Consider the following 20,394-nt stretch of genomic DNA (forward strand, 5'->3'; position numbering starts at 1 on the left):
GCTGCAACAGTACAAATCTTTCCCATCTCCACTCATGGATAGCCTTTTTCCACGAAAACGCCCCTTCAGTTTTGGCTCAAAGCCAGCGTTCCACCCCACACCGGGTGCCTGGGGAAGCTTCCTGGGGCACTATTACTTTCCCGTATGACTCCTTTCCTTACCAATCATGAGATGTGATCCTTCACTTCTCTATACTGGTTAGGAGGAACTCAACGATAAGGCAGTGTGATAGGCTCATCAACAGTTTAGTGAATTTCATGTGTGATCTTGTCTGTGTAGCCTAGGTCCTAATCCTCTATCGCAAGAACATCAATGTACTTCTTTAACAATGACCTGAGCTGAGCTTGCTCATACTCACTTCATCCTACAGCAATCTTATCCAAGATTTCCTGCACACGGTCTCTGCTTTGCCCATCCTTCATATTTAAAGTCACCTCTTCAAGGTCTGCTGAAATCCACTGAAATCTTACTTTACACTGCTGTGAGCTGGCCACAAATTCCACCTTTGACAAGATACCCAGCCGGGTCCTGGGTGAGAGCCACGTCACAAGCCTGTTGCTGTAATTGTCACAACTGATTCCACAGGTATATCCTCTGTCCATTTTCTGGCTAGGCGCACCATGGATTTTATTTGTTCACAGTGCTTGTCTGTACTTTCTGGAAAACATGTCTCCAATCAGAATCAAATTTTCCTCCTAAGGTGGTGTCAAATTCTGCCTGGACTAGCTTTGTGAAGCTCTCTTTGCAGAGAGGGGTCGCAGACCCCTTCAACGAGTTGATCCCTTAATGTCACCCTTTCATTCGCAATAGCATCGGGGGAACATTTCAAAACCAAACTGAGGGCTTGTGACAGTGCATGAGAGAAGTGTCTTATGTTTTCCCCCACTAGCTGTCTTCAACTGTAAAAACTGTGCAGGAGCTGAGGTGTGCTGCGTCTGTCCCTAAACGCCTCCCTGAGGTACCCAAACATATCGTCAACCCCATCATCAGTAACACTGCAAAGACGTACCTCTTCCAATGCCGTGCCCATTAACAGAGACATAACAAAATCATACTGATCTTGGTCAGACTGATGCCTAGCATGCAGAACTCACTCAACTTCCTCTAGAAAATCATAGACTGACCTGCTGTCTTTCTCCATATCACCACAATATGGTAATATGTGCCTTTCTCTTAGAACATACACATAAGACCTCTGATTAAGTGAGGAAATCACAGCCATTGCTTGATCATGTTTACTTTGCAACTCTCTAACTTGATCTGTTAAATTAGGTCCACCATGATCATCATCTCTGATTTGTTTTGCTAAATTTTCTTCGCTATTGTCATCACCTGGATCTGACATTGTGAAATATCAAGTCCTTAAAAGTCTCTATGCAAAGGTCTGAAAAGGATAAGTGCCTGAAGTCCTTCTGATCTGATGCAACAGCTGTCAAATACATTTTTAGCCCTCTGGCCAATGAGATCGAGCTGGGCCTGCGATGCTACACGACGATCCATCGCTCTCCTCGCCGCAACAATCTCTCCTCGCCTGCAGGAATCTTCAGTCTTCTCTTCACCACTACCGTATTATTTAATTACATTTCCCTTATATTGCACACAACAATGAAAAAAAACTTGACTCTCCCAACTCTCTTGGAATACCCCACTCCTGGTATCAAAATTTTGGCCACAGGAAAATGATACACAGGACCAACAAATATGATTTAGGTTCGTATTTTTATTCCTTATAATTGGTTAGGAGTTTCTATTTCTTTTTGTTTAGGTATTTGGGGAAGAAAACCCGGAACAAACCAAAATACAATGTCAAAATTACATTTGGAGTACACAGCAAATTGTTCACCCCAAAATAAAGATAATATAACAACTTGTCATCTCTTCTTGTGAGCAACAGTGTTTGGAATAACGGCGTTTAAAAGAAGGTAGGTAACGAAGTTAATTTTTCAGTTACAGGGTAATCTAATTAATTACTTTTCCTGTCGTTACAACGCCGTTAACATTACTGGACGTTAAATTCGGTGCGTTACTATGCATTGGTTGAATAAACTGTATAATCTGAACGCACCCCTGGCTCACACAGCTAGTGAGGAGGTGGGTTAATAATGAGATAAGCGATTATGATTGGCTAAGGCAGAGTCTTGTGTTTCATGGTAGCCAATCAGAGCCACTGTTTTTACACACATGCCAGCACACGCGCCAGCGGTTGGCATTTTCAAGGTGGAGATATAAGCACTACTTTAAATTCATTGTGGTCAAAGGCAAGAATGTGCATATAATGTGTACATTATGTCCAGGAGCGAAGATTTTGTCAACATCCGCTATAAACAACTCTAATTTAATGAAGCATCTCACAACGATACACGCATCTACAAAGCTAGTGGCCAAAAACACTTTTCTTACAAAGATAATACTTGAAGTGCAGGATAAAACTCGTGTTGTCTGTTGACATGCAATAAATATCGAAAGTTATGTACGAACACCTGTCTGTTCTAGTCATTTCAACTGACTTGTTAAAACTGCTCAAAAAATACAGATTCTTTGACATATAGCAAATTTTTTTTAAACAGTAACGCAAATATTTACTTTCCCTGGTAACAAGTTTCTTTTATTATAGAGTAATTCAGTTACTAACTCAGTTACTTTTTGGAACAAGTAGTGAGAAACGTCTAAGGTTACTTATGTAACCCTGGTTCCTCGAAGGAACGAGACGCTGCGTCGAGAACGTTTGGGGAACGCGTCCAGCGTGACGTCTCTGAATAATGTGTATAATCAGTCCAAACGGAGGGGGGAGACGTCATAGGCGGGTGACGTCAGAGACCAGGAAGCATAAAGCATGAGCGGCAAAGCCGGAAATCAGCCTCAAAGGATGAAGCAAGCGCCAGCCAGAGATGCCGGAAGTGTGGCACTGCGACGCAGCGTCCCGTTCCTTCGAGGAACCAGGGTTACATACGTAACCTTAGACGTTCCTCTTCAGGAACTCGAGCTGCGTCGAGAACGTATGGGGAACGAGAATGCCCACGCTGCCAGACTTGCAAATCTCTGCCTAGTGTGGAAGAGCACAGCTAAAGCAAGAGAAGGAGCCTGACAGAATTCGGGGACAACCAGTCCAATGGCCAAACTTCAGAAGGAGTGAGTCTTGACCCCCAGGAGAGGGGAGATCAGAGGACTCGAGGCTTAGGATAACATCCTGATCATCGCTCAGCATAAGCTTCTTCTGGCCGAAGGCCTCAGCCTCAGCGCACCATGGAGGAAACATGTAACCAGAGGGTTTCTGCCCACTGACTGGCCACCGAGAGGGGCGCGGTAGGCCACTATGGCCGCCACATAGACCTTCATGGTGGAGTGGGTCAACCCTGCGGAGAGCCTGCAGGAACTCCAGCACTGTACCATACGGGCAGTAAACTGGGTCGAGCTGGCGGTCTCCGTACCAAGAAGTGAAAAGCTTCCACTTCAAGGCATACAGTTTCCTCATTGAGGGAGCTCTGGATTGGAGAACGGTCTTACAACCTTGGTTGAGAGACCGGAAGCTAAGAGTTATGCCTCCTCAGAGACAGCACCTACAGCCTCTAAGCTCCATGCGGGGGCGCACCCTCCGCCTGCGAGAGGAGATCTCTCCTGACGGGAACCTCCCATGGAGTGCCATCAAAAAGAGAAATCAGGCCCAGGAACCATACCCAGCCTGTCCAGAACGGGGCTACTAACAGCAGCCGGACTCCGTCCCGGCACACTCTCTCCAGAACTCCCGAGAGCAGAGCAATCGGGGGAAAAATGTACAGATGAAGCCTCGGCCATGTCTGTACCATGGCGTCCAGCCCCAGTGGAGCTGGATGAGTCAGAGGAAGCCAGAGGGGACAGTGCGATGTCTCTCGAGTCGCAAACAGATCCACCCGAGTCTGGCCAACATCTCTAACTCTGCTTCATCACCTCAGTGTGAAGCCGCCATTCCCCGGGCCTTGGCCCTTGCCTCAACAGGATGTCTGCTCCCATATTAAGATGCCCAGGAATGTGAACTGCTCTGAGCGAGAGGAATTCGTCCTGGGCCCACACAAGGATCTGGTACGCTAGTTGTATAAACGGCGTGAATGCAGACCTCCTTGGCGGTTGATGTAAGAGACCACCGCTGTGTTGTCGGTGCGCACCAACACATGGCGACCTCTTAGGTCTGGGAGAAAATAACGAAGTGCACGAAGCACGGCCAGCATCTCCAGGCAGTTGATGTGCCATGTCAGATGGCGACCACTCCACAGACCGCGGGCAGGGTGGCCACTCATGACTGCACCCCAGCCGGTGAGGGACGCGTCTGTCGCTAGCATCCCGCGGCGACAAGGAGCTCCCAGCACCGGGCCCTGAGACAAGAACCAAGGCTTCCTCCGCATATCCAAGGCACGTAGGCAGCGCCGCGTGACCTTTAGCATGCGAAGTAGGTTTCCCTTCAGGGAGAACCCCTTGGTCTCGATCCACCACTGTAGGGGTCTCATGTACAGCAGGCCAATAGTATTCATGTTGGACGCAGCTGCCATCAGACCAAGCAATCTCCATGACTGCTTGACAGTGAGTGACCGGCCTTCTCACACTCTCGCGACTGCAGTGAGGATCGACTCGATCCGAGCAGCTGACATACGTGCCTGCATCGTTGTCGAATCCCACACCATGCCCAGATAAGTGGTTCTCTGAACTGGAGAAAGCACAATTTTCTTGGCGTTAAGTCTTAACCCCAGCTCTTTCATGTGAGCGAGAACGACATCTCGGTGCAGAACCGGCATCTGCTCAGATTGAGATGATATCAACCAATCGTCAATGTGGTTGAGTCGTGAAAGTGTGGGGTGAGAGTGCAAGGCCAGAGGAAGATCCATATTGGTAGGCTTTTGCCCCCAAAAGCAAACCCCAGGAACTTCCGATGAAGAAGGATGGAGATAAGTGCATCTTTTGATAGATCGTGACACACCAGTCCTTGGACTTGGCCTGTGCAGGCGTGCTAAACTTCAGTCCCCTGACTGAGAGGTTCAAAAAGCACAGATCTAGAAAAGGACACAACACCTCATCCTTCCTTGGAACAATGAAGTACCAGCTGTAGGACCGGACTCGGTTGTAGGACCAACCCAAGGAGGGACCACATCGATGGTCTCCGTCCTCAGAGAGAGTCTACTTCTGTTCCATTACCAGAGCCTGCTTGGGGCCCACCAGAACTGGATTCTGTGGCCTCTCACTACAGTGTGCAGGACCCACTGAGACAGCCAAACTAGCTGCTCTGGAAACCTCCCCAGGAGGTCACGAGCCCCTTAGCACCGCTACGAAGCGCTCGCTGGAGACCGCTGCGCCCAGGAACACCAGCAGGGTTGGCAGATCGATCTCCTGAGGGCACTGAGGAGAGACGGGCACCGTGTAATGCGGTGTATACCGCTCTTCCCCAGAGGGGCCTGCCCTCCGAGGTCCTGAGCCGCAGCATCAGGACTCTCGTAGCTGAAGTCTCCTAAAAACGACGTGCCTCAGACCCACTTCGTCTGCTAGGAAGACTAGACCAGAGCCTGCTCGGGGCAGGACCCCATGAAGTACACTTGGCAGGGGCTCCAACACTGCCATGTGACCTCCTAAGGGAACCAGTCTCGCAAGACTGGCTTCTGGTGTGCCTAGAGTCACTAGCTCTGTGTCCTGAAGCGGCGGACCAGCAGGGGACGACCATACTAGCTGCTCTAGAGACCTCCATAGAGGTAGCGAGCCTCTCAGCACTACTACGTTTCCAGGCGGTAACTGAGAGAAGCTCTCGCTGGAGACCGCTGCACCCTGGAACACCGGCAGGGTTGGCAGATCGATCTCCTGAGGGCACTGAGGAGAGATGGGCACCGTGTAATGCGGTGTACACCACTCTTCCCCAGAGGGAGCTGGCCCTCAAAACGTCCTAGGCATTACGCGTCAGTACGTTATGATGAAGGCTATCCAGCGAAAGCAACGGTCCGTAGAACTGCTTTCCACTAGAAGCCTTCGGCCTGGGAGCGCCACTCTGACTCTAGCGTCTGTGGAGCACAAAAGTGACACCCCCGGCACGAGGGGCTGGAACATGGTTGGGACTGCTCCGCCCAGCAGCCCCTGACCGCCTCAACCTCCTCAGTGGAAGAGCGGTACACACGTGTTCTCACATAAGAAATTACATCCCTAGAGCCCCTGCACATCTAACTTCACATAGTCAGATAAATATTAATATATAGTAGTCAACAACCAGACGAGTCAACACGGTCTGGTGTAGAAAAAAAAAAAAACTCACATAAAGATGAAATAATGTAATACACGCATTGCCTCGGCAGCGTGCATGTCTATTTTTCAGTCACACAGACAGCATCAATCTCCTCAGAGAAAGACGAATGCTGCAGCGAGCTCTGCCTCCGAGGACGAAGAAACCACAGCATGGGTTTTCAAGCCTCGAGACCGAGCTCTAGATCTAGTGAACACGGGTGGAGATAGGATGAGCCGTCTCCAACCCGTTCGCCAGATCATGTGCGATTCCCGCTATCGCGGTCGCCGCCGTGCTTCAGCCCCAGCGCGACCGCAACCACAAGATCGCATGCACGGATACACTCCTCATAGCGTGCCCGACGAGAGAGCATGCAGCAGCAGCAGCGAGCTGTCTCAGAGGGCGAAAAACCCGCAGCGCTGGTTTCCAAGCCTCGAGAACGAGCTCTAGGTCTAGTAAACACGGGTGGAGATAGGACGAGCCGTCTCCAACCCATTCACCAGATCATGTGCGATTCCCGATATCGCAGTCGCCGCCGTGCATCAGCCCCAGCGCGACCGCAAGATCGCATGCACGGACACACTCCTTGGAGCGTGCCCAGCGAGAGCGGACCGCTTAACAGCGTGAAAAGCACAATCAGCCCCCCGAGAGCCGACTGCGCGAGCTCCACTCCTCATTAATGCTGCTTATTATAATAATAGGCATAATATGCGTGTGTAACTGGTGCTTGTGTGACTGGTGCTTCAACAACTGGCGAGCTCATCGACGCCTTTCCATATCAATCTCCTCTGAGAAAGACAGGCAGTGCGTCGCGCCCTCTCATCGGGGAGAAAGTACTGCAAACGCGGGCTTCCGAACCCCCGAGAGCGGGCGCCGGATCTGGTGGCTAAGAAAGAAGATAGGGACTTGAAAAGACCCGTCTTACATTCCTTCCAGCAGATCTGAAAGCGAATCCCGTGAGCACAACCACCGCTCCGTTTTTTCCTCGACAAAAGCGGGGCTGGCACCGCGAGAAATGCCAGTGAAAGCTCTCTCCTCAAAGAGAGCCTTCTGAGAGTGAAGCAAAGGCTCGCATCGCAGCTGTCAACTCCCTCGAGAGCTGACACTGCGCACTTCACTCTCAAGCAGACAACACACGAGCTGCGTGTGTCCCTACCTTTTTTTTTTTTTTTTGGCAGGGAAAACACACAGCCTGAACGCTGCCTGCTCTCGCCCAAAACTTCTCTTGATTGAAGCTTTGACAATGGAGATTATCAGTGGACAAACGACACTAAATAAGACTCACAAACAGATAGCGACTGACACACACACACACAGAGCGCTTGCTGAAGACACAAGGCTGATTTCCGGCTTTGCCGCTCATGCTTTATGCTTCCTGGTCTCTGACGTCACCCGCCTATGACGTCTCGCCCTTCCTTTGGACTGATTATACACATTATTCAGAGACGTCACGCTGGATGCGTTCCCCAAACGTTCTCGACGCAGCTCGAGTTCCTGAAGAGGAACTATAACTAATTACTTTTTTAAAGTAACGTTCCCAACAGTGGTGAGCAATAATAAAGAACAATGTCAAAATAAAACACCAGCAACAATAACATGGTAGTGGCACTCTGTAAAGAAAACATAACATCTTAAAACTGCACAGACATTTAGACTACAAAAACACTCACTAAATACACCCGAAATTACAATATACATTCCTTGCGTTTTTGATATTACACAGTAATATAACACTTCTTCCACTTGAAGGGGCCTTGTCTATACATGCGGTGTGGTAGCTCAGCCACACTCACATCCATGCAATCCTGCATTATCATCCAATTCCCTATGGATATAAATCAACATTCGAGGCAATCTTCCAGTAAACAGCAATTATGCACTTTCATAAAAGCGTTATACAAAGATATCTGTTATATGGATGCTATTAAATTACACTCGCAGCATAACTCTGTGACTTCCTCATTGCATGCATGCTCACACGCTCGTACAGATGTGCAATGACGTCACCTGACATTTCTTAAAGGAACCTCTCACTACATTCTCCACAGATATATACTTCACAAATATAAGTATTTAAACCCCCTCAACCATCACCTGGTTATATATGTATATATATATATATATATATATATATATATATATATATATATATATATATATATATATATATATATATATATATATATATATATATATATATATATATATATATATATATATATATACAGGGGCGGACTGGCCATCGGGAGCACCAGGACATTTCCCGGTGGCCTGACGATCATTCTGGCCTGCCGGCTGCCGCTGTGCAGTCAATCAGCCTGACGTGCAATAGGCTGGTATGCAACTGCAAATTAATTGACGGACTTATGAATCTACGAATCAGGCGATCACGGAGTGAAAATTATGGATGTTTCTGTTGATGGATGAGCAATTTGGGCTCCCAGACATTACAACAATAGCGTTGAAAGAAAAAAAAAACCTGGACAAACCATTCACTCTTGTTCAATACTAATACGAACACTGTATCAGTGCATTCTCTTAAAGTGACAGTTTTTACATTAATCGAACAGCAACAACAAAGAAATCACTCAATGATCTTGATTGAAAAGCTTTTGTAACTTTAATAAAGAACAATCTTTAAATTATAGTCCAAAATGTTTTACATTTGATTACTTTATTCATTTTCTTTACCTAAAAACTAATGCTAGACCTCCCTAAAAAAGCATGAAAGTAAGTTTATTTTATTTGTATCTTTACTCTATTGTATTTATTTGTGCTGTTGCTTGTTGTTAGAATATTCTTAATAATATGATAAATTTAATTTTTTTTGTTTTTTTGAAAGTTCAGTTTTTCCATAAACATAGCACATACAACAGTACAGAAACCAACATTACAAATATATATATAATGATAGAAGTTTTAAAAGAGCATCTTAATGACAAACTAGCACACTGTTTTACATATGGGGATAAATAATTTTTCTAGTGGCAAATTTGACTAGAAATGTTGATTTTCCATTTCTAGCTTACTATATGTAGCCTAGTGTACAATGCTTCTTTATTTATTTTGAAGGTGACGAAGGAAACAGTAGCACTAGTGCTGCAAGTGCTCATGCTGTTGAAAAAGACAGTTCAGCTTTTGAGTCAGATCAGTCAATTCATGTGCAGCAACAGAGGTGGCCTTGGGTGGATTCAAATTCCCGGCCTGATTTACTGTCCCAGTCCGCCACTGTATATATATATATATATATATATATATATATATATATATATATATATATCTCATGAACTCTGAAATCATTAGTAAACTAAGTGTAGTCTGGTATTACGCAAATCTGCATACAGGTTAAACTGAATGCCCAATAAATGGAGCATGTGGCATATCATATGGGACATTTGATTTCGGTCTATCCTTGACTTCCCTTACCAAAAAGTAGTATATTTCAAGTTTATTTATTTGAAAATACTTAAATTAAGTTCAAGTATATTTTTAAGTATACTTTATGTAGCAAGTGTACAAATATCCGTGTTCTAGTAGTATTCTTGTAAGTGTACTGTTTCATTACTCCTTGGGACTAAATTGGCCCACTAATAAAAGTATATGTGGCAAGGTGGGTGACGTAGTTTTGTTTCATTGGCTCATTGGTGCATGATTGTCACCTACCATAGCCTATTGGAGGTGGCGCTGATGGTATTTTAAGGCTGGAGTTAGATCGCCTGGGGTGCGTCACGACTGGTACCGCCCATACTGAGTGTGCCGGTGCAGACGTGCATTTTATGCCCGGTTGGGTCACAGGTTGTCCACTGCATGGCAGGTATGTGCGTGATTTTCTTTTTTTTTACCTACTGTTATTTTGGTGTCGGATGATTACTTATCTGTTTAACTCTTAGCCATGAAATCAGTGAAAAGTCTTCCTGCAGGTTAATTCATTATGAGCTGTGAGCGACTATACACTTCGTGTGGCACGAGGAATTGCTTTGGTGTGCTGAGCTGTCTCTCCCGTCACGTTTCTTGAAGGCGGAAGTTTATACTGTCGTTAAAGGAGGATGCGCTGCTGTTTTTCTTTCCCTGCTTTTTGGGCTGGTTTACATCTAGGGCATTATTAGTGTCATCGCTCGTGCCCTGATAAGTGTTTCCACGCTAGTGTTGGGGAATGCTGATTCTGGGACCTGCTCGATTTGGACTGTTGCATTCAGTTCATTTTTGTGGGGTATTGTTTATATCGTTGTTTATTAGTATTTTGTTTTGTATACTTTCAATATTTTAAGTTTGATATTGTAATAGTGTTTCTTGATAAATGTTTTTGTTTACTTTGATGGAAATATTTCCACTGTATTACTGAATTTAATTTGTTTTCTTTGTTTTGGTTTATTCTAGGCACTGCTGGCCCGGGGCTGGGAGGCTAGCTAGCTAGTTTGGAGTATTACAGGTGGTGGTGCAGTTGTGTGGAGTGCAGTGCTGCTTGGATTCACCTCTCACTGTGTGTGTGTGCGTGTGTGTGTTACACGAACCCACAGATAGGGTCTTCACTCCATCTAGCCTGTCCCCTGCCACTGGAAAGCCTGTGTGTTTTATTATTATTATTTTTGTTTATTCTTTTGTATTTTCAAATTGATATTTTTATTTTGTCCTGTACACAGAGTTTCTGATTGTGACAGTGTTTGATGGTGACCTGACAATTGACATTGATTATCATTGACGTTTTAACTAATTATGGTGATTTGAATAAAGTCTTTTGTACATTGTTCACACGCCTCTCTCAGATTACTTCAGCCTACGAACCTGTGTCCCTTATTTTTGGTTACTTCCCCGTTTCCTTACGGGGTGGCGTAGTCGGATTGTATTTGGGTGTGTTCAAACTTACTTCCAACGTCCCCCCCCCCCCCCTTCTCCAGCACTGCCACATTTGTGGCGTAGACGGCAGGATTGGCTTTCTTTTTCGGGAGAGACGTGTACCTGTATATGGTTTGCTCTGTGTACTGTCTGTTTTTTTTGTTTGTTTGTTTTTTTCCCTAGGACTGAGTTTGTGGTGAAAACATTAAGACGAAGAAAAAACAGCAGCGTATGTCCAGTGAGCACTTTTCTCTTGTGGTAAGTGAGATTTGTAGTTAAATATGGAGGAAGAGTTGCGAGAATTAAGAGAAACAGTAACTCAGTTGAGAGCAGACAATGACAGATTGCGGCAGGAGCAATCATCTGCTCATCCGGGTCCTAGTGGGCCGCAGGCTATGGCTTCTGGCCCCCCTCTTTCCACTCCACAGTCAAGTAATGAGGGCGTTGCCCCACCAGAGAGGTACGTTTTTGTACCACGAGATCGAAGGTGCCCAAAATTTAGTGGCAGGTCTAGTCTTAATATTGAGGAGTGGATTGAGGAGGCCCAGGCTTGTATGCAGGCCAGTTATATGTCTGCATCTGATAAAGCATTCTTCCTCTTTGACCATTTGGAGGGAGAAGCAAGGGAGGAGATTCGCTACCGCTCCGATGATGAATGTAATGATCCAGTAAAAATTATTTCGGTGCTTAGGGAGTTGTATGGTTGCTCACGGTCATATGTTTCTTTGCAGGAGGCTTTCTTCTCTAGGAGGCAGCAGGAGGGGGAGTCTTTGTTGGAGTTTTCCCTCGCTCTGATCGGCCTCCTGGAGCGAGTGAAGCAAAAGTCGCCTTATGCCATGCCAAATTTTCAAGTTTTGTTGCGTGATCAGTTTATTGAGCACGTGAATGATAATTCAGCAAGAACAAATTAGTAAACTGACTCAAAGTATCGCCCGGTTACAGGCCCCTCAACCTCGTAGTCAATCCCCTCGTCGTAATCAGATTGCGTGCCGTAGATGTCAGAAATCGGGCCACTTCGCTAGGGAGTGTGATGGAGAACGCGTACTTGCCCGTTTCCCTTCAAGTGCTTCATCACTAATGGCTAGTGGACAGCCTGACTCAACTATGTCATCTGGAAACTAATTCCCACCGCGTTGCAGAGCCAAGGCGTGGTTGGGGAAGAAAATGGCTCCAGTACTATTTTATCCCATTTGATGTCGTCATGCCCACACCTGCTTGTTCATATGGGTAGTGTTCCAGTGCCCTACTTAGTGGACACAGGATCAATGGTATCTACCATTACCGAAAGCTGTTTCCAAACTCATTTCCAATCATGGGGCGTAGACCGTTTAAAGTCGTGCCATTGGCTCCAACTTCGTGCAGCCAATGGCTTGTCAATTCCCTATATTGGCTACATGGAATTGGACATTGAGATGTGTAACCGGTTGATTTCTAAGTGCGGGGTCTTGGTGGTCAGGGATCCTCCTGGGGGCATCTGTACTCAAGTTCCTGGAGTACTGGGAATGAATGTTCTTAGTCGATGCTACCGGGAGCTCTTTGGACAGTATGGCCCTGGCTTATTTGATTCTCCCTCTTCCGTGGAGGCCCCAAGATTTGTCTTACAGGCGTTACAACATTGCCATCTAGTGGGAAACCAGCCTTCTGTGGTGCGTATTGGTAGGGCTAAATTGCGGGGTCGTAAGTCGTGTCGCATTCCAGGTGGTATGCTGAAGCTAGTGCCTGCTACTTGTTCCGAACAATATGCGGATGGAACCGTGTTGTTCGAGCCTCCGGTGTCTGGACTGCCAGCTGGCCTGCTAGCCTCGCCTGCGCTGGTTAGAGTGGTTCGGGGTACAGTTTATTTGCCCCTGGTTAATGTGGGGACCGTAGATGTAATGTTGTACGCAGGTGCGACATTGGGAACACTTAATAGTGTTCAAGTGGTAAGCCTGCCAGCTGGGATAACGGAGGTAGAGCCAATGAGGGTCTTAGTGCGTTCTCAGGTTGCGGAAATAGTTGCACCAGTTCAAGAACCAATTGATGCAGTTGATCTTTCAGTCCTGTCTCAGAGAGAGCAGGGTGAGGTCAGGGCATTGCTGAAGCGATATCAATCTGTGTTCTCAGCTCATGACGGTGATCTGGGTTGCACCAATTTGATTTTTCGCATGAGATACCACTGTTGGATACTGTGCCCGTTCGTCAGAGGTATAGGCGGATTCCGCCATCAGAATATGAGGTCGTGAAATCTCATATTAACCAGCTATTAGAAACCAACGTGATCCGAGAAAGCTGTAGCCCGTATGCGTCACCCATTGTGCTGGTTAGGAAAAAAGACGGTAGTCTACGCATGTGCGTTGACTACCGTCAGCTAAATGCGAAAACAAGAAAGGATGCTTTTCCCCTCCCGCGTATTGAGGAGTCGCTAGATTTCTTGACGGGGGCTGGATGGTTTTCCACCATGGATTTGGCTAGTGGTTATAACCAGGTCCCCGTCAATGAAAAAGACCGATCGAAGACCGATCGCATTTTGTACACCATTTGGCCTATTTGAATTTAACCGTATGCCCTTTGGGCTCTGTAATGCTCCAAGCACCTTCCAGCGTCTGATGGAACGGATGTTTGGAGACCAACAGGGTAGCTCGTTACTGCTGTACCTAGATGATATTGTAGTATTCTCCTCTTCTGTTTCGCAGCATCTGGAGCGTTTGGAGGTTGTGCTGGGTCGCTTGGAGCGTGAGGGTTTAAAGGCCAAATTGGCAAAATGCGCGTTCTTCCAGAAAGAGGTCAAGTATCTTGGTCACGTGATTTCGGCTCAGGGCGTATCCACAGATTCCAGCAAGATAGAGGCGGTGTCACAGTGGCGGTGTCCTACCGGGGCATCAGAACTGCGCTCATTCTTGGGGTTTGCCAGTTATTACCGCCGTTTCGTCCAGGGATTCGCGAAACTGGCAGCCCCCCTGCATCGTGTGGTGGCTGAGTGTACTACTGGTAGGCCCCGGGAACGGGCTGGTAAGAGCTTTGCTGATGCCTGGTCGGAACAGTGCCAACAGAGTTTCGACGAATTAAAGGTGAGGCTTACAACAGCACCGGTGTTGGCATACGCAGATTTCTCCCTACCTTTTATCCTGGAGGTGGACGCTAGTTATGGTGGTTTGGGAGCAGTCCTCTCTCAGGAGCAGAATGGGAGAGTAAGACCTATTGCGTATGCCAGCCGCAGTCTTAGGCCCACTGAGCGCAACATGGTTAACTATAGCTCCATGAAATTGGAGTTTTTGGCGCTCAAGTGGGCCATGACTGAAAAAATTTCGCGAATATCTGTTAGGGCACAAGTGTATCGTTTACACTGACAATAATCCTCTTAGCCATCTGTCGACCGCTAAGCTTGCTGCTACTGAGCAACGCTGGGCTGCCCAGCTGGCAGCGTTTGATTTTACCATCAGGTATCGCTCGGGTAGGAGCAATAGAAATGCGGATGCCCTCTCCAGACAGGACCCCTCTGGGCAGTGTGAGATGAATGCACTCTTGTTGGGAACTGAAGTGCCAGCCACTGTTAAGCAGGTGTTTGTGGCAGAATCGCGTCCACAAGCAACTCAAGCTGTAGTCTCCGTGTTAACTGGTTTTGAGGGCGACATGGGCGCTTGTCAGCAAGCCGACCCCGTAATTGGTCAGATTCTAAAGTTTTGGAGACAAGGTGTTCCCCCTTCCCCAGCAGAGCGGAGACAGCTGCCTAAAGCTGCCCTCGTGTTACTCCGCCAATGGGATCGGCTGGTGGATAGAGCGGGTGTATTGCATCGCCGCGTCTTTCGCCCAGATGGAGGTGAGGAGGGTTTTCAGTTGGTTCTCCCAATTACTTTGCGACGTGAGGTCTTGGCCCAGGTTCATCAAGGGCATGGGCACCAGGGCATTGACCGCACCACTGAGCTGGTTCGACAGCGCTGTTATTGGCCAGGCCTTACAGCTGATGTAGCTCAGTGGTGCCGTGAATGTGAGAGATGCCAGGCTGCGAAGGACACCCAGCCTGTAGTTCAGAGTTTTATGGGTCACCTTTTGGCAGAAAGGCCAAATCAGATCTTGGCCATCGATTTCACCTTGCTTGAGCACTCACGTTCTGGAATTGAGAACGTATTGGTAATGACTGATGTCTTTACTAAATTTACGCAGGCAGTCCCTACCCGGAACCAGCAAGCTGAAACCGTAGCCCAGGTACTTGTGTCTGAGTGGTTTTGTAAGTTTGGCGTTCCTGCCCGCATCCACTCAGACCAAGGCCGTAATTTTGAGTCCTCCCTTATCCAGCAGTTGTGTCACTTATACCAGGTGGAGAAGTCTCGCACTACCCCGTGGCATCCTGCCGGCAATGGGCAGTGTGAGCGCTTTAACAGGACCCTGCACAATCTCCTGCGTACCCTGCCTAGTTCACGGAAGGATGACTGGGTCTCTGCATTGCCCCAACTACTCTTCTGTTATAACACTACTCCCCATCAGGTGACTGGAGAGTCTCCCTATTTTCTCATGTTTGGACAGGAACCACGACTACCTGTAGATTTTCTGTTGGGTCGTGGTCAGGAGAGGGGTCCTGGTAGTGTTAACAGTTGGGTGTTGGAGCATCAGACTAGACTGCAGGTGGCCTTTGAAGGGGCCCGGGAACAGCTGCGTCTAGCTGCAGAGCGCCGCAAGGAGATGCATGACTCTCGTATCTGGGACGCACCCTTGAGTGAAGGCCAGTTAGTCTATCTCCGTAACTATGGTCTAAAGGGTCGTCACAAGATCCAGGACCATTGGAGTGCAGTGGTGTATCAGGTACTGAAAGCACCTGGAATAGGAGGCTCAGTATACACCATTGCACCGGTCAACGATGTGGGCAGGGTGAGGCATGTTCATCGCTCTCTGTTGAAGGCCAGAATAGGGCGGGAGCCCTTGGCACCCCCCCCCCCCCCCCCCCCCAGAGAATAGGGCATCGGTTGGCGAGGAACCACTGTTGGAGGATCCTTCCTCAATGGAGGAAGTTGACCTTTTTAGGGTCGTACATGAGACTTTGCCGGCTGCTATGGAGTCAGGGAGTCAGGGCCCCGTTTTGGCGGACTCCAGTTCACTAGAGCCTGTGGTGGATGTGGAGGTTGAGGCTCCTGTGGTTCCTGGACCATTAGGGCAGGGCACCGTAAGTCAGTTACCCTTGACTGATTTTGGTCCCTTTGGTCCATCATATGTGAATGGGGCAGTGAGGCGTACTAGGCGAACTACTGCTGGTCATCATTCTAACCGTAACCATCTTCCTAGGGCTGTAGGGAGGGTGGCAGGTTTGGAGGCTGTTGAGGCCTCAACCGGTTCTATATCCGCATTGTTTAGACCTTGGGATTAGGGTTATTGGAATAATCGGCGGGGCGACGATTCAAGAGCTGGGGGTAGATTGTGGCAAGGTGGGTGACGTAGTTTAGTTTCATTGGCTCATTGGTGCATGATTGTCACCTACCATAGCCTATTGGAGGTGGCGCTGATGGTATTTTAAGGCTGGAGTTAGATCGCCTGGGGTGCGTCACGACTGGTACCGCCCATACTGAGTGTGCCGGTGCAGACATGCATTTTATGCCCGGTTGGGTCACAGGTTGTCCACTGCATGGCAGGTATGTGCGTGATTTTCTTTTTTTTTACCTACTGTTATTTTTGCGTCAGATGATTACTTATCTGTTTAACTCTTAGCCATGAAATCAGTGAAAAGTCTTCCTGCAGGTTAATTCATTATGAGCTGTGAGCGACTATACACTTCGTGTGGCACGAGGAATTGCTTTGGTGTGCTGAGCTGTCTCTCCCGTCACGTTTCTTGAAGGCGGAAGTTTATACTGTCGTTAAAGGAGGATGCGCTGCTGTTTTTCTTTCCCTGCTTTTTGGGCTGGTTTACATCTAGGGCATTATTAGTGTCATCGCTCGTGCCCTGATAAGTGTTTCCACGCTAGTGTTGGGGAACGCTGATTCTGGGACCTGCTCGATTTGGACTGTTGCATTCAGTTCATTTTTGTGGGGTGTTGTTTATATCGTTGTTTATTAGTATTTTGTTTTGTATACTTTCAATATTTTAAGTTTGATATTGTAATAGTGTTTCTTGATAAATGTTTTTGTTTACTTTGATGGAAATATTTCCACTGTATTACCGAATTTAATTTGTTTTCTTTGTTTTGGTTTATTCTAGGCACTGCTGGCCCGGGGCTGGGAGGCTAGCTAGCTAGTTTGGAGTATTACAGGTGGTGGTGCAGTTGTGTGGAGTGCAGTGCTGCTTGGATTCACCTCTCACTGTGTGTGTGTGCGTGTGTGTGTTGCACGAACCAACAGATAGGGTCTTCACTCCATCTAGCCTGCCCCCTGCCACTGGAAAGCCTGTGTCTTTTATTATTATTATTTTTGTTTATTCTTTTGTATTTTCAAATTGATATTTTTATTTTGTCCTGTACACAGAGTTTCTGATTGTGACAGTGTTTGATGGTGACCTGACAATTGACATTGATTATCATTGACGTTTTAACTAATTATGGTGATTTGAATAAAGTCTTTTGTACATTGTTCACACGCCTCTCTCAGATTACTTCAGCCTACGAACCTGTGTCCCTTATTTTTGGTTACTTCCCCGTTTCCTTACGGGGTGGCGTAGTCGGATTGTATTTGGGTGTGTTCAAACTTACTTCCAATGCCCCCCCCCCTCTCCAGCACTGCCACATATACTTTTAAGTATACTTTAAGTATAACAGTAGCAAACTTTGAGTACACAACTAGTTTACCTCTATGTTTGTAGTTTGTACTGCAATTATACTAAAAGTGAACTTATAGGTATACTGACAGTTAACTAATTAAATACTTTTTACACTTTGAAGTATAGTCTCAGTAAACTTCTAGTTTAGTAGTTTTATACTGCAAGTATACTCATAAGTTCTCTTTAAGGGAACTTTGCATCATACTTTAAGTGTACTACTATGTCCCCATTTAGGTTTTAATTTGAATATTAGGTTTTAATATTTTGTTATATGAATATCTGATCATATGAAACATCCAGAGAAAAAACAGGGTATCTGCTTGTAAACAAATATTTTATTCTAGCTTCATACATTCTTTTTTTAAACACTTTAATGTGGGTAAGTTTAATAAAAAAAGAATTAGAAAAATAAAAAAAGAAATCATTTTGAACAAAAAGCTGAAAAAAAGACTATGAATTGGGTTCAGACTGATAATCAAAATGTAGATGGAGTCAATCAACACCCCAAAACTTGACTGTAATTATTACCTCTTCAGCGGTCGACATTTTATTCCATGACGTTACAGCTTTGATGCCGTTTCATGTTAGATGACCGTGTTACATGTATTAGTATCGGTTGTTTCTTTTTCTTCTTCACAGTTTTTTTGTTTGTTTGTTTTTTTTGTTTGTTTTGTTTTTGGAAATTCTGTGCAGAAAATGTGTACCAGTGCCCTCTACTGTATAATAATGAAAACACAGATTCTAGGAGCACAAGTATAGTTCAAATATGTTTAGACTTTTTGTAAGTATAAGTGAAATGTTTAAAAAAGGGGAGGAGACCGAAAGAAACTCTGGGTTTATCGAATAAAACCTGCTCCTGACCAGGTTAGGTTCATATAGTAAGTTACTATGTGGTAACTGACTCTGAGTATAAGTTACCTCTCTTTCAGAAACGGGCTTGACTTACCCTGCTTTGTAGGGTTTTACAAACCTCCCATTGTGAAACTTTAAACCTAGAGTTTCCCTCATTTCAGGGTTAACATACTCAGAGTTTTCACTTAACCTCCTTTGTGAAACAGGCCCCAGAGCATAAGACGATGATTAGCATTAGACATACGTTGAATAAATACAAGTGGGTTATGTTCAGTATAAACTGTAACGGGTTTCGAACTGGAGCCAACATAGACCTCAAAGTGTTGAAGAGTGAGAATTAAGGTGAGGGCTTTTTTTTCTATGGCACTGTTGTTAATCAGATGTTTGTGGAACATTTTTGAAAATAAACTTATTAGCAGCATCTGTTTGAAGCAGGACAGCACCCCACCGGTACCACTAGCGTCCACTTCTTACAAGAATGGCTTTTCAAAACGGGGGCAGCGAGCACAGGGGCACTACAAAGCAAAGTTTTCAAGGCTTCAAAGGCAGACTGACATTCTGAAGACCACTTAAATAAGACTGCTTTATGTAATAGTCCAGTGAGAGGCAACATCTGAAAAATTCTTACAAAAACATCGGTAATAACCAGTCATTCCAAGAAATCGACGGAGCTCTTTCCTAGTTTTAGGAACTGGGAAATCAAGGATGACTTGTATTTTGGAATTATAAGGGCGAACTTGACCATTCCCAACCTCCTTTTCCAAGTATGTGACAGTGGTACAACTGAATTCACACTTTGATAAGTTCAAGGTTAGGTTAGCATTTCTCAAGCATTTGAAGACATCATCCAAGGTTTTGAGATGGTCTTTGAGATGGAAGTATCCAAATAAGCTTCACAACTGGACACGTCAGACAACACTATGGACATCAATCGCTGAAAGGTAGCTCCAGCATTTCGAAGGCCAAAAGCCATAACACAATACTGCAAAAATACATCAGGGGTGGCAAAAGCAGAGATCTCAGATGCTTGCTCTGTGAGTGGCACCTCTCAGTATACCTTTAACAGATCTAGTTTAGTCATGAGTTTAGCATTACCTACCAATATCAATACAATTTTCAATACGAGGAAGCAGATAAGAGTCAGCTTTAGTTAAAACAAGAACTTTAAGGTAGTGAGTACAAAAACTCCCATATGGCTTTGCAACAAGTAAACATGGTGAACACCAGGGACTGGCACTAGGAACTGCTAAATTGTGTTCTAGTTAGTACTCAGTTTCTCTTTTAACTGGGTTAACACGATAGGCTTTCTTTTTAACTGGGGCATGTGAACCAACATCTATATCATGTTCTATTACATGGGTTGTTGAAGGGAAGTCATTAAACAAAGTCAGGTACTTATTAATAAGATTGGAAATATCCACCTGAGCAGACATAGGCAAAAGGGACAACTTTTCTGACAAATTCAACAATGTCTCAGAATTTGGCAAACGAGCTGACAAGAATAATGCACTATTCAATTTCAAACCATCACTTATGAGTGAATAATCTGACAGTGACACAATAACTGGTACAACAGTTGCAACAGGCATACTAATGTCAGAATCAGAATGTGGCACGTATGCTTTAAGCATATTAATGTGACAGACGCGTGACTTTCTTCTTCGGTCAGGGGTATCAACTACATAGTCAGGGTCTCCTAGCTTCTCCTTGATGCCCTAAGGACCAGTGAACTTAGCTTGGAGTGCTGAACCTGGCACTGGAAGTAAGA

The sequence above is a fragment of the Carassius carassius genome, chromosome 7 (assembly GCF_963082965.1).
Source record: "Carassius carassius chromosome 7, fCarCar2.1, whole genome shotgun sequence".
NCBI lineage: Eukaryota > Metazoa > Chordata > Actinopteri > Cypriniformes > Cyprinidae > Carassius > Carassius carassius.